We start from the raw sequence: 12687 nt of genomic DNA, 5'->3' as shown, positions 1-12687 counted from the left end.
GACTCTGCAAGCCCCCTGAAGCCTGGCACAGCGGCCCTTCGGAGAGGCTCCGCAAGACTTGTTCATTTGCTTTCTTGCCTTTCTGGTTTGGTATCTCAAAACGCACTGCTATTGAGTCAATTGGGTAAAGCTCATCGTGGTAATTACTGAGTTGCTCTGCCCAAATGGCGTGTCGGTTGCCGAGTCAAGGTCCCCTTCAGCTGCGAACTTGGCAGTCCACCGCAGGTCCCCCGGGGTGTGCCCGCGCGCGCGCACACGCGCACGCGCACACACACTAAAAGAGAAGAGTCTTAATATGACTTTGAGGGTGTATTAGTATCAGCTGCTATATTTGGCAACTTTTCTTTCTAGCATTAGAGAAGACACATTACCAAATGTTAAAAATGAGAATCTGCCAATGCAACAGCTAGGACGGAGGGGGAGGCAGTGAGGAGGGGGAATTTTTATGAACAGCCAGCCGTGTAAGCTCTCTGCTACACCCCGGGTACACTAGGGACCAGAACGATGAGGGACAGCTATGCCTTTGTGACCTAATGCTGACCGAATGCTCCTGGGATTAGGGGGGGGGTGTGCTCCAATATATAAGAGGTGCACTGGTGGAACAGTGGTTAAGCACTTGTCTCCAAACCCAAGAGTCGTCGGTTCAAATCCACCAGTGGCTCCTTGGGAGGCAGCCGTGGCAGTCTGATCCCACAGAAGTTAGGTCTCCAGAGGGTCACTGAGTCCGCACTGATTGGACGGCAACTGGTTTTTCGGTTCGCCCGATAGGAGGTTGGACGTGGGGGAAGGACCCAACCTCCCCACTCACTGGCCTTGCTCACAGGCTCGGAGGGAGGGGCCAGGCTTCGGTGTGCAGAAGCAGCTTTTTTATTAGGGGTAACCACTTGGGGCCAGCGCATCATTTTTATAACCAGAGCCAGCAGGGGAGGACTCCCGACTCTCCCAGAGATAACGAAGTCCGGGGTGGGGAAGATCTGCAATGCACAACAACACGCTGAAGGCCCCTGGGGTTCTGAATCACGTCGCCCGGTGAAACCGTGTTAGGAGTTCCATAATGTGAAAGCAGCCCCCGCACATCTTCTCCCACATAGACCCGTTTTTCATTTCAACCACTCGCAGCTACAGCCCTGGGATCCCTGGCCCTCCCGTCTGTAGACTTTCTCCAGAGAGCCTGCCATCTCCCCCGAAGCCTTCTTCTGGGAGAAATCCACTGACCATGAGCCCGAGCTGCAGCCATTCCCACGCCCCACTAAAACCTGACATGTGGCCACAGAGGCCGCTTTTGCTGTAGCCAAGCCTGGAAGACGCATACCTCCACATGCTGCCCCAGCACATCCCCACCGTTCAACCCCGGCACCGGGAAGATGCAGCTCTGGTCAAATAAGCCATGCCTCTGCCATCCACGCCTACACTTGTAAAAGACCAAGAACCACTGAGCCCCCAGGAAGGAAAACCCCTCAAGGGAAGGGTGGGGACAGAGGAGGGGGAAGAAGCCATTTGGTTTTATCTTTTTTTTAATCACCTGATTTTAGATTTAAAATTCATAGAGGGAAAAAACCATTTGATAAGTCAAAAAACAAAACCAACCAACACAGATAGAGGCCTGGGAGCAGGGTGGTTACTGAGGACAAGGAGAAAGTGCAGGGCAGAAACAAGTCCAGGCAGCAGAAGGCAGCCCGGTTGGTGGAGGAGAGGAATGGAGTCAAGGAGGTGGCCCAGGCCTCCAGGGAAGGATGTGAACCTGAGAAAGGACCCCTCTCTTACACAGCCACTCAGGGGACATCAGGAAAGAGATGGGTCATTTTGTAATGGGCGATCTTAGACTTCTCTACTTCTTTTAAAATGTATCTTGATACATAGTCACCGAATTAAGATGCCATCAGGGACCAATCATTTACTCCACTTGCCAAATGGAAACAACTTTGGGAATCACCTATCAAGAGGCCTTCTGTAGAGCCCACAGCTACGTGACATCCACCCACCACCACAAAGCAGATGCTAGCTGACAGCTACAAGGTCATCCTGTGCTTTTATTGAACGGTCCCAATCAAGTCATTTAGTCCAGTTAGCAGCTGTTCATTGAGAGTCTCCTGTGCTGAGCAAGACACAGCCCCCGCACTCTCAGAGTTTCCATTCGGCAAGGAAATAAGACAGCCACCACGCAAGAAAGCAGAGGCTGGAAGTGCCATTTGAGTGATACAAAGCAGCTGTCACCGCCAGGGAGAAAGTAGGACCACAATGCACTGAGCAATCAGGAATAGCATCGGAAAGGCAGGTTATTAGGAAGTATTCAGCTAAGGCCATGCTGGGGGAAAGGTACCCTAGGGGACCAGCATAAGGAAGAGGGGTTGAGGACAAAGTGGAGAGATTAATGATGGGTGGACATTACTGGGCTCCAGGTTACTGTTGATAAGACTCCAAAGACCAGGCTGGGGCAGGAAAGTGCGGCCAGGGGCACAGCACTTGACTCCACAACCACATAGAGCAGAGGGAGGCAGTGGAAGCAGAAGTGGGGAGGGGGTATACTGAGGGAGATCATGCAGGTGTAAAAGGTGGAGAGTGAAACATCAGAGAAGACAAAGACCTCATGCGCTCAGGTTATCGAGAGGATGATGTATCATCAAGGAAAACACAGAGAGCACACCTGTGGGATTGTCTGCCCACAACAAGCATTACCTGAATCTACTCATGAGGAACTATTCGGCAAACCCAAACTAAAGGCCAACCTGAAAAATAACTAGACGACATCTTTCAAAACCCCATTGCTGCTGTGAAAGACAAAGAGAAACTGAGGCATTGCCCGAGGTGAATGGAGACTGAAGAGGCATGACAACCAGAGCAACATACAATCCTGGGATGGATGTGGGGGCAGGAAGAAGCCTTTGGTTTTAAAAAATAGTAGAAAATTGGATACATTTGAATAAGCGAATATGAATGTCTGAGTTTCATGATTTTGATTCTTGTTATATGGGAAAATGTCCTTATTTTTAGAATGTACACACTACTTATTATTAGATGCATGGAACCTCTGCAACTTATTGTCAAATGGTACAGAAAAAAATTACAAATTTACACACACACACTTATAGACACAGACCCCTGGTGGTACTGTGGGTTCCTCATTGAGCTGCACTGCTAACTGATAGGTCAGAGGTTCAAACCCCCCGCCATTCTGAGGGAGAGACATGAGGCTGTCTGCTCCCCTAATAATTTACAGTCTGGAGACCATGTCTATATAGGGCTGATGTGAGTCAGAATCCACTCAATGGCAGTGAGTAGTGTGTGTGTGTGCGGGTGTGTACATATGTATATAATTTATGTAAAAGAGAGAGAATATGATTTAAAATGAGGTAAATCGTTAACATTTAGAGAATTTGGATGAAAGTCACAAAGTATAGTAAATGGTTATACTATTGCAACTTCTCTGTGAACCTGAACTATTTCATAATAAAAAATCTTGTAAGTGTAAGATATGACAAAATGATCATTTATAAATTATCAAGGTTCCTGAGGGAGAGGGGAGCAGGAGGGAGGGGGAAAAATGAGGAACTGATGCCAGGGGCTTAAGTGGAGAGCAAATGTTTTGAGAATGATGAGGGCAATGAATGTACAAATGTGCTTTACACACTTGATGTATTCATGGATTGTGATAGGATTGTGATAGGAGCCCCTAATAAAATGATTTTTTAAAAAGAATATATTTAAGGAAGTCAGGATGAAGAGCTATTTTAGAGACAATCTACTGCTTGAGCAAACATATTTCTGATAAGAATCCAGAGATAGATACATAGAAAGATAGATAATCTTCAAAAACGTAACCAAAAAAAGATTAATAACCCAATCATCAAATTGGTAGAGGGCTTGAGTAGATGCTTCACTAAAGAAGACATTCAAATGACCAGCAGACATATAAAAAGACGCTCAGAGTGATTACCAGTGTCATCAGAGATGCAACTCAAAACCACAATGAGATAACATTACACTCCCACTAGGGTTCACTAAGAATTTAAACCAAAACAGAAAATAACAAATGTTGGGGGAAATGGAAACTTTATCCATTGCTAAAAGGAGCCCTAGTGGCATAGTGGTTATGCGTTGGACTTTTCAACACAAGGTCAGCAGTTTGAAGCCACGCTGAGGGAGAAAGACGAGGCTTTCTACAGTTTCAATCTCAGAAATTCACAGGGGCAGTTCTACCCTGTCCCATTGGATCACTCTGAGTTGGCACTGGCTGGATGGCAGTGAGAGTGAGTGAGTGAGATCCATTACTGGTACCAACACAGAACAGCACGGCCATTGTGGGGAGAAGTGTGGCTGGTTTGCAAAACACTAAAAAGAAAACTACTCTATGATCCAGCTATTCCACTCCTAGGTAAATATCCAAACGGCTTGAAAGCAGAGACTCAGAAAGACTCTCTTTCTGAGAAAGAGTACAGCAACGTTCATTACAACATTGCCACAAGAGCTTAACAGTGGAAACCATCGAAATGTCTACCAACAGAGGAGTGCATCAACAGAAAGCAGTGCACAAGTACTCAGCCAGTAATAAAAACTAAGTCTTGATACGCAGAAGAGTAAACACTGCACGGCCTCACTTAAGTATAAAGACAACTAAAGGTGTGTTAGTCGGAGTACATTAGAGAAACAAATCCACAGAAACACACGTATAAAAGAGAGTTTTATATGAAAGGTAAGTGCACATCAAGAAAACATCCCAACCCAGTGCTGCCCAAGCCCACAAGTCCAACATTAACCCATATGTCTGACACCAATCCACAAAGTCCTCCTCCATCTCACAAAACACACGCAATGATGCCAACTGCAAGAGGAAAGCTGAATCAGTGAACGTGTAAGCATCTCAGCGCTGGCAGGGGTCTCCACATGGTTGTTCCAGCACCCAGGGCTGCATTGTGGTAGGTCCATGTGGCTTCTCCTCGGGGATATCCTGCAGAAAGTGAGCCTTGCCAGCTGAAGCAGGGAACTGGCTAAGGCAGCTGCACCCTGGTCCAACCATCACATAGCAAGAGACCCAAGAAGTAGAAAGACGAGGCTCGCCGAGTCATTCATCTCTTCACCCTTCAATTAACTCCACATGTGTTTATCATCCAGGTTGGCCCAATAAACTTTAACTAACTCAAAAGGTCAATGTGTAGAGAACGCAATTTATTAGTGGTTACTAGGGGCAGAAGGGAGGGGAAAAGGAGGGTTAGTGGGGATAGAAAAATGGTGTTGATTTAGGATAGGGTTGCACAGTTAATTACTGTAATTGTTGCCAGTAAGTTGCACATCTATAAAAAGTTGAATCGGCAAAAGTTTGATAGATGTATTTACAACAATAACCAAAGGTTGGGGAGGGGGTCAGTAGTTACTGAGGCTGCTACTATACACTCAGACACCTCATGGGATTCGGTTGATTGGTTTGGAAGTTTGGGATCATGATTTCATGATCCATCCCATTTGATTTGCCTAAAAATTTGTTTAGTGCTTCTGTTCTAGCTCCTAGTATGTTGTAAGCAGCCATACAAGATGTAACAATTGGTCTTTATTGACCTGGAACAAAAGAGGCAGGAAGGAGAGTCAAGAATAGTAAGAAAGTGGAATGTGTGCCTAATTGCCTCTATGAATAAATACTTCCTATGTCATGAGACCAGGAGAACTAGATGGTACCCAGCCACCATCCTCGATCATAGATTCCATCGAAGAACCCTGATCAAAAGGGGAGAAATGCAGGACAGAATTTCTATTTTCATGGATTTTTAAAGGATTTTTTTTGAACCACCAAGGGTGAATGAACCCATGAAACTCTTTCCTTGAGGTAGTCTTTCAACCTTAAACTAAGAATACCCACTGGCAATGTCTTAAAACAAGACAATAGCTTAGCTTAATTCATAAGAATGGTTTACTTTGAGCATACGCTCTTTTAAGAACTCCATAGAAACAAACTGACAACAGCAACTCAAAAAATTAAATTGGACACTTGGTGCAGTGATTTTATGTTAATGAGGGAGGGACAGTTCAGACAAGGGGGGTGAGAAGGTTTGCACAAATCAAAGAATCAACATCAATAAATTGTACACATAGAAAATGAAATTGTGTATGATTTGGTGCCTAGCTTCAGAACAACAATAAAATAAAGAAAATTTAAGGGAAAAAATTTGCATGTGGAAGGGTGAGAAAGGTAAAAAACAGTGGCCCTCGTGTCAGTTCCAACTCCCTGGGACCCCGTGCGTGTCAGGGTAGAGATGGGCTTCACAGGGTTGTCCATGGATGCTTTCTGTCAGAAGTAAGTTGACAAACCTTTCTTCAGAAGCACCAGTATGTGGACTCTGACCTTTCGGTTACCAGCCAAATGGATTGGCCACAAACTTCAAAGAAGGACCTTACATGGAGGTACTGTTGGGTATGACTGAGTCGACTTTGACTCGTAGCAACCCTTGTCTTGGGGACATACTCTGCACACCTGCCCCACGAGTCCGCTTGGCTTCAATCTTTACAGGTGCAGACCGCAGGTCTTTCTCCAACCAAACTGCTGTGAAAGTTGGAAGTGCCAACCTTTTCCGGGCAGCACTTGAACATTTAACCATTGGGCCACCATAGCACCTTTGTTGAGCAGTAAACTTGAGAGCTTACAGTGTGAGAAAGATCTTGGAATCCTTTCTGGAGCAATGCCAAACTGGAAAAACTCCAACTCCCTGCCTTTGAGTCGATTCTAACTCACAGCAGCCCCACAGAACTGAGGAGAACTGCCCCCGTAGGTTTTTGAGGCTGAAAATCCTTACCAGAGCAAAAAGCCTCATCTTCCTCCTGCAGAGCAGCTGATGGGTTCGAACTGCTGACCCTAGTGTTAGCAGGCCAAGTCCTAACCCACTATATCACCAGGGATGCGTTAAGAAGGGTAGTCAGGTGTTAATAAAATATGGTGCTTTTTTTCCCTTAGTAGAAAGATAAGACCTATTTGAAAATGTGTGATGAATCAGTCCAAAGGACTCTTTGACCTTCTCCTGGATAACTTGGCAGGCTGAGAAAAAGAGACAGCGGATAATGAGGGTGATGGGTCGAAGGCTGGAACAACTGTAACATAGTAAGATAAAGGAGTCTAGACAAAATTGACTGGTAACATATACACACTTCAAGATGACAAATGATGTCAGAAACAGGTTGGAAAGCCTGGAACAACCAATGATTTAGGGACTAGAGTTTTGAAGGATGGTTAAGATGAGGTGCATTTGGTGGAGGAAATCAGTGAAGCAATCTGAAGTCCCAAGTTCCAGATGCTGAAGGTGGTCAAAGTCTCAAGGATGAACAAGTCCAACATGTACGTGGTTGAAGTAAAAAGGAAACTGAGACCCTAAAAGTTGGTGTTGAGGAACTTCAAAGATCACTGAATGAACAGAGCTTCCACATAAACTCCCAAGTCATTCTCTGGCATCCAGTCAATACTGACTCATAGTGACCCTATAGGGCAGGGTAGAACTATCCCGGCGCGTTTCTGAGATGGTCACTGTTTACAGGAGAGGAAGGCCCGTTGTGGACCACAGTTCAACGCATCACCATGATGCCCCAGGGCTCCTTGTATACGCCAAGCCCACTGGCAAAAAAAAAAAAAAAAAGTAGAGAGAAGAAACTAACGTGCATGCTTTCTTACTTTTTGGCCCAGCAGGTGAAATGCTTTCCAAACCTGCCAATATGCAAAAATCACCTGGACAGTGTTGCCATCCCTCCTCCTCCTTCTCTAATCTTCCTTTCTTTTTCTTTTTAATAACGTTTTCTTTTTAAAATACAGATTTTTAGGTCTCATTCACCCAGATGAGTCAAATTCGGTATGTCGAGAACAGCCTAAAAAACCACGTTTTAAAAAAAAACAAACTCCTAGGTGATTCCGGGAAGCCAAAGGGAACACAGACTCAGAAGATGAAGGAGGAGGTGGGGACACAAACACACAGCATTAGCTCTGGAGATAGCGCTTTGCTGGTGAAGGGATGGTAATTGGAAGTGGCACTGAGGAGCGAAAAGTGCTCTCTCTGCTCTGGAGAGAGGGGGAGACAGCAGAGAAGCCTGTTCTGCAGGGTGGTGCTGCTCAGGCTCTGAGCTAGGTAGGGTAGGGGACTAGAGCAGATGGGCGTAGCAGCAGAAACATGGAAATACAGGAGTTTCCCTGCAGGATGCAAGCACCAGGAGACGGAAAGGCAGGTTGGTGGTCTGCAAGAAGAGGCTAACGTGTTTGCTGATGAGCATCCCACCAAACAGAATGACCAGTAGAGTCCTTTGTCGGGTTAGTTGGATACCTGGCCAGGAAGGATTTTTCTATGTGAATGCTATCCGGTTTCTAACAGGTAAACCATTAAAGATTATTAAGCTCTCTGGTAAACAAGCTCGCAGCAGCTTATTCATTAACAATTAAAACTTTGTCTTTCCAAGGCACATTTTAAAAACCAGATGGAATTAGATTCAAATGAATATCAAGGGCAGCTTGAAGCGGAGGGGCAGATGGGGCAAGCGGAGGGATACTAGGTACTTCCTTTTTCCTCCGCGGAGAAGGAAAGTTCGTGGGCTGAGAATATATAAAGGGTGTCTTCTTAGTACCAGCCAATGCTAAAAATAGAAGAGGTGTCACAGTCTCCAGGGATCCAGAGTCACCCCCGTTACACACAATCTCCGCGGCAGGACACTAAGGGGAGACACGATCAGAGACACTCTCGGTAAACAAAAATAATTCCTGTCACAAACCTCTCTTATTCAAAGAGCAAGCTGCAAATATGTGCACCTGCTTCTGAGAGAGCTGCACTTCTTTGAACGTAGGTCATTCTAGCATTATTTTAGGTTACTCCTATAGAGAAAATATATATATGTGTGTATGTGTGTATATAAATATATATATAAACACTGCCATGCACAGACTTTAAACTGAGGGCGCCAGCACAGGCACACACAAGAATGCACACGTGCACACACACACACACACACACAGCCTGCATAATGAACAAATGACTCACTTCATATGCTGCTGTCACTACTGGGTTTTGATTTCACCTGTTCAAACACAAAGTTTCCTTTTAGATTAACTACAGGAAAGAAAAACTCCACAACAATAACCCTAATTTTGTCCACGACTTTGGGGCGCCAAAGGGATTTTAACCTATGCATCATGCTAAGCCACCCTCAGGACCACTGATTCTCTCCGTAAATTGCCACAAAACTAACATTTTTCTGCTGCTTTGGGATTCCATGGAAACCGCTTTTAAAAAAACAATGTTGAAACCCCTCAGATGCTGGACCATACTTTGGGGACCATTCTCAGCTCGCAATGTCACCGCAGCACTGGAACTGCAAACACCCAAGCCCTTCCTTTTAAAATAAGAAGGGAAACGAACAAAGGGCGGGGCGCCTGTCCAAGGAGTAGTGGGACAGCAGGGACCCCAAGAGCCCCTGGGCTCTCTCCACCCCACCAGCTCCCCCAAACAGATCCTGTGGGGCTACTGTTGGCTTGCTAGCATGGCACCCCACCTTGCTCGCGGCGACAACACAATGCCAGTTGTTCTCGGTGGCCAACTTCATCCCTCCGCGACAGCGTGCACTTGGTTAACCCCCTCGCCCCCCGGCAGGTTGCAAGGGTCACGCAGTCTCCCGCCGAAAGTCAGTCCTCAGAGCAGCGGCCCCAAGGTCACCAGCGGCCCCAGGGAGCCCCGGCCGCCCAGGACTGGGAATCCCCGCCAGGGACCCGGGGCGCGGCACTCACCGGCGCGGGGGACGGGCGCGCCGCTGCTGTCCTGGTCCTGGCGGGCGAGCTGGGTGCGGCGGGCGCTCGCGCGGGCTGTGCCGGCCGCCCGGTTGCGGGCCCGCGCCGCGGGGCGCGCCGTCCAATCAGCGCGCGCCTGCCGCCTGGCCCGGCGCGCGGCCCGGCGGGGTTCGCGGCTCCCAGGGATGCGAGCCGCCGCGCGCCGCCCCAGAGGCTTCCGTGCGCGTTGCCTGGACGCGGTTGCCTGGCAGCCCCGAGCTGGAGGCTTTCCCCGCGCGCCCGCGCCCGGCCCGCCGGCGGCGTCCCTCCCCCCTCCCCGTTCCCACACCCAAAATAGCCTCTCCTTGTCGCTGCCGGTTCCCACCGAGCTCTCCTCCCCGCCGCTCCGAGTTGACGGGGCGGGGATTTCGCTTATTGGGAAATAAACCCCGTTGTGAGCTGGTTGACTAGAAAGGAGAGGTGGCGAAATGATGCCTGATTAGAATAGCCATCCCCGTGTTTGCACTGGAATTCTCTGCAGAACCCCAACATCCCTTATTTACTACGCCCAAATATTTTAGTTATGTGGCCCCCTGCTGCCCCTCAAATGGGGGTGGGCGAGGTGTTTGATTAGGCTATGCTCTGGTCAACAGGGGCGCATGGACACTGCACCTGTACAGGTGAACCGCGAACCCGCCGCGGCTGCCCAGTGCCATCGGCAAATCGCCTCCACCTGGGCAGCGTGGACCACAGCCCACCTGACTCTTCTTCCTATCCCTTTGTGCTCCAGTCGTCCTCCCCTCTCTCCCTGGGCGTCCAAATTCATCCTCTCCATTTTGGAGAGGATGCGCAGGATGCGCAAGATTGGTCCACTCCATGGGGCTTCCTTGGGCAGGATTTCTGCAGAGTGGGGGGGTCTACACTTAAGTCCGCCTTGCAGCCTCCAGCCCCCACCTCTTCCGCAGAGGCGAGATTGCGCCCAGTGCTGGTGTTCCTGTGGGTCTCTCCCCCACCAGCCTGAGCCACCGCCAAACCAGAGGAAGGGACAGAGCAGCCCGAAGCTGGGCTGGGAAAGCGGGCTGGGCTGTTTGGGAAACAGGCTCCCTCTGTTAAAAGCGTGTCATCTTGAATAGTCTATGGTTGTTTCTTCACTTCCCAAGCAGCATCGTACACCGGTTAAGCGTTGCAACAATCTCTATTGCGTTGCCTGCTGCGTACTGAACACCAAAGTGGCTCTAAGACACGTGCTAGTGAGGAAGGAGAGAGACCCGCTCTCTGCTCCCATGGAGCTTGCCTTAAAGGGTCCTGATCACATCATCGTAGGCACGCTGAAACTTACCCAGTAACAGACCCCAGCAGGGGGCATGAAATCAGAGTGGAGATCTGACCTCACAGCTTCACGTTAGCGATGTAAGCCCTCAATGATGGGGCTTTCCTCTCTCCATTCTCCTGCCACGGTTTGGCACATGCTCAGTAAATGCATATTGAATTGGACACTATGTCATGGTTGGGTGGCATCACTAAGTTTCCAAGATATATTCTGTCATTTAAAGTATATTGACAGAAGAGTCGCAGGGAGGAGATGAGCCAGTCAGGGAGCAGTGCAGCAATGATGAAACAAACAACTTTCCTCTAGTTCCTAAATGCTTCCTCCCCACCACTCCTATGATCCCAATTCTACCTTACAAATCTGGCTAGACCAGAGGATGTACACTGGTACAGATGGGAACTGGAAATACAGGGAATCCAGGGCAGATGATCCCTTCAGGACCAGAGGGGAGAGTGGCAATACCAGGAGGTTGAAGGGAGGGTGGGTTGCAAAGGGGAAACCGATTACAAGGATCTAGATATAACCTCCTCCCTGGGGGACGGACAACAGAAAAGTGGGTGAAGGGAGATGTCAGACAGGGCAAGATATGACAAAATAATAACTTATAAACTATCTAGAGTTCATGAGGAAGGGGGAAGCAGGGAGGGAGAGGAAAATCAGGAGCTGATGCCAAGGGCTTAAGTGGAGAGCAAATGTTTTAAAGATGAGGGCAATGAATGTACAAATGTGTTTCACACAATTAATGTATGTATGGATTGTGATAAGAGTTGTGTGAACCCCTTATAAAATGATTGGGGGAAAAGTATATTTGAAACATTTGTAACTTTACCAAAATATCTGGAAGGGTGGGCAAGTGTTTGCCAGAAAGAGCCCATCTGAACCGCAAGAGAACATTCTGAAACTGTTCAAAGTGGTTTTTGTCTGTCCTCCACTGGTTGCCTTTCAAAGGTTTCCTCCCCTTGGGCTCCCCTTTATCCTCTACATTCCAGTCCTTCCCTGATCCCAGGAACCGAAGTGGTATAGTGGTTACATGATGGGCTGCTAATTGCAAGATCAGCAGTTCTAGACCCACATCCGCTCTGTAGGAGAGTGATGAGTCGCGGTCTGGGAAACCCACAGGGGCGGCTGTATCCTGTCTCTGTGAGTCGGAATCAAGTCCATGGCAGTGGGTTTGATGTGAACATCCCTGGTCCCAGCTCCTCCTGCCTTTACACAGTGCCTCTGGTGCCTGCACCGGACTGAAACGAACAGAGATGGTCACGTCTTTAGAGTCCTCAAAGTGGAGCACCTATATATACAATAGGAAACTCTTCCCTGCAACTTCAGATGGTCTTTGCAGCATAATGTTCCTTTGTAGAAGATCCTCTCATTGTCAAGGGTATGGGAGAAAAGGAGAGGGCCTGGGAAGGGAGAGGTCTGCATAGAAAGATAACTAAGTAGTTGATCGATAGATGATAGATAGCTGATAGACATCTTTGTATGCAAGTAAGTAAAAAGGTATTGCTATAAAATAACAAACTTTTATTACACAAAACTATCAAAATGTGAAGCTAGCGTTTATCACCTACCTTTCAACTAAGTCTACACAATTCCGAAGATGGTGTTTCCAACTCTCTAATCTTTCCGCAAGAGTTCTGACTCT

The sequence above is a fragment of the Tenrec ecaudatus genome, chromosome 14 (assembly GCF_050624435.1).
Source record: "Tenrec ecaudatus isolate mTenEca1 chromosome 14, mTenEca1.hap1, whole genome shotgun sequence".
NCBI lineage: Eukaryota > Metazoa > Chordata > Mammalia > Afrosoricida > Tenrecidae > Tenrec > Tenrec ecaudatus.
Note: the sequence above shows the minus strand (reverse complement) of the source record.